Below are 3035 nucleotides of genomic sequence, written 5' to 3'. Positions count from 1 at the left end.
GATGATACAAATTTGGAGGAGTGGGGTTCTGAGTGTGCTGACTGAAATAATTCTGAAAGTAGATAACATACCAACTACATATCCCCTTCTCCCTTTCATCATGGAAGGAGTCATAGCCTCCTCCTCTGAAGGCCTATACTATGCCAAGTGTCCCTGTGGGAGCCGTCTAGGACCCAGCCATGCTGCACTGACAGCTGACCAGAACCATGACAGCAGTTGGACATGGATTTGCAACTGGTGCAGTTGCAGGTCATTATGCTTTCCACCTTTGGAAAACATTGGAGAAGGTGATTACAGAGACAGTAAAGAGGATTTTGACCTCTAGTCTTTCACTGTACTATAAAGGAGGATTTGAACAGAAAATGACTGGGTAAGAAGCTAGTGTTAGTTTAAGTCCATGTACTGGCAAGGCCAAAATCAGAACAGGCCACAGAAAAATGATTTTGAATCATCCCTATAAAGGAAGATCACCTTACTTAGCAACAAAAGCAAATGAAGCAAAAGACTATTGGAATCCAGTGACAAAAACTGAAATCCAAAGCTTTGGCTCATAGGAGATTCAGCAGATACATTATACAGCATCTTTCACATTTTCTTCTGTACAGTTCTTAGCACAATACTATTTTTCTTATGTATTAAATACTATTATTCTTATGTATTATAGCAATTAAAAATTTGGGATATTTAAAATCAAAGTAAAACCTTTACAGTATAAAAGTTTGTGTAGTCATCCTTCTGCAAGGAGGAGCTGAAGTTGATGAACCTTATGGGTGCCTTCCAACTTGAGAAATTCTGTGATTCTATGATACATGCAATAGTTAACATATATGTACCAAGTGCAGAACACGTTTGTACAACCTAATTGACTTCTGTGGAGATTTGGATGCAATTCATTTTGACTTTAGCACACCATCTCTCACAGCACCTTATTATTCAAGAACAGACATCACCCCCAGTGGAATGGTCTGCTAGATTAGTGAAAAATTTGGTGAGTTGTAAGTCTCAGGAGGTAAATTTTAAGTGACTGTTTTAAGTGACTGTAGCTGAAGGCTGGCTACAACTGTAAAACTGACAGCAATTGAACACACACAGACCAAGCATCGATGATGCAAGGAGGTTTATTGAAAAGAGGCACAGATATTTATATTGTTTAGGCTTCTGCATAACAATTTCTGTTTGTTCTGTCTACGTGCTAGCTAATGCATAGCAAGCTATAATGTTACTTTTTCTTTTGTGCACTCATCTTGCTGCAGGATGTTCTGCATTCTTCAACAGGATGTTCTGTTCTGTGCAAAGGGAAGTGATTTCTGCAATTCCTTCTTTCTGCATCTTTCTCATAGCTCCTGCTGTACCATTTTTAACATGTCAGCCACACTGTCTATGTTTAACCCATTCTGTTCTGCAACATAAAACCTTAGGGTTCTGTCTGACATATTTATGACTGACTCACAGGAGGAGTTGTAACAAACCCTTTTCAAGCATGCAAATGACACCAGACTGAGATTCAACAAATCTAAAAGGCAGAGCTACTGCCAAGGGATGAGGACAGATCACCAAGAAGCTCACTGAATTTAATAAAGACGAATGCAAAGTCTTGTGTGTGGGACAGGCTAATCCCATCCAATGGTGTAGACTGAGAACTGGCTAGCTAGGAAGCAGCTCTGCTTTAGACGACCTGGTGAACCTGGTGGACTTTTCTTTATTCAACACTCGTTAGTGTTATGTGGAATACAATGGGATTTCTTCCCCCATCCCACATATAAGAAAGAGACAGACAAGCTGGGTTAAGTTCAGTGAAGAGCAACAAGTATTGTCTAAGGTTGTAGTATGTGCCCTCTGGACAGAACCTGAGGGAATGGACTTGTGAATGTCCCACAGAAGGAAATGCTTATAGGCACCTAAAAGCTGTCTTCCTATGCTTATGATGAGGTTACTAAGAAGCAGGGGATCATTTTTTACTGAGATATAAAATGAATGCCTATGGTCATAAATTGAAACAAAAGAGTTTCCAACTAGATGTAACGGAAAAAATCACTGTAGCGATAATCAAGCTTTGGAAGATATTGCCTGGATACCAGCCTGGTTCACATACTTATTTTATGCAAACAAATTCTATTTAAAAGAGTTTTGGTGTCCACTTGGAATATAATTAAGACTAATTACTGAAGCAGATGGCTTTTTAATGGCCTAAATAAGAAACTCATTTCAGAATTGAACCTTTCCCTGAATGAATTGGTATGTATTCCAGAAGTATAGATGCATTCCTGATTTGACTGGGGAAGAAGCTAAGTCATACTGATGTGAATATGTCGTTTTAAATGCAAGTATCTATTAAGTAGGGAGTAATGAGCACCAATGCCATAAATTCTTGGTTTGGAATTGTTGGAACATGGATAAATTATTCTTATTAATCTGCCTTGCTCTGGTGCTGTTTGGCTTTTGCACTCTTCTTTATCAGCCTCAGGTAACAGCTGCCCTCATGAGACCTGTCTCCTAGTTTTCAGGTAAAAGAGGCGTAAAAGACTGGATTGGAAAGGCAGCAATTTTTGGCCTGAAAAGAATGTGATTGAAACTGCCTCACCACAAGTTATGCTGATGGTTTGAAACTCTTACTATCTCATTAATGGTAGAAGTGAAATAATGTAGCTACTCACTTGATTTTTGCTTTGATTTGGAAACTGTAGCAGTTCTTCCTCTTCTGCCCTTTATCTGCTTTCTTTCTAAAGAAGCTACATAGCTTACTTGATTTATTCACTTTGAATGCAGTTTTGTTTAAGGTGCACAACATGTGATTGCAGTCTTATTTCATGAAGAAATGTAAAATCAAATTCTAAATTGTAAGCACAGAGGGAAACAGTAAATAAGTCTGTTTGATGCACTTGTTAAGGTAGCAGTTGGTTCAAAATCTCTTTTATATCAGCCTTTGAGATTGCTTTCAGAGATAAAGACAGAATGATGTCTTTCTGTGGAAAAGTTTTTTCAAGCTATGGTTTATAGCAGTTAAAAATTGTCTGAGATACTTTGAAGGGACTAAA

The 3035-nt window shown here is 38.3% G+C and overlaps 1 pseudogene; it reads left to right on the top strand.

The window, feature by feature from the left end:
• The first annotated feature begins 205 nt into the window (after nt 1-205).
• On the top strand, nt 206-554 carry LOC125320259 (annotated as a pseudogene).
• The last annotated feature ends 2481 nt before the right edge of the window (nt 555-3035 follow it).

The sequence above is a fragment of the Corvus hawaiiensis genome, chromosome Z (genome assembly GCF_020740725.1).
Source record: "Corvus hawaiiensis isolate bCorHaw1 chromosome Z, bCorHaw1.pri.cur, whole genome shotgun sequence".
In the NCBI taxonomy this organism is placed as follows: Eukaryota; Metazoa; Chordata; class Aves; order Passeriformes; family Corvidae; genus Corvus; species Corvus hawaiiensis.
The sequence above is the reverse complement of the archived record's forward strand: the minus strand, read 5'-3'. Positions and strand labels throughout refer to the sequence as shown.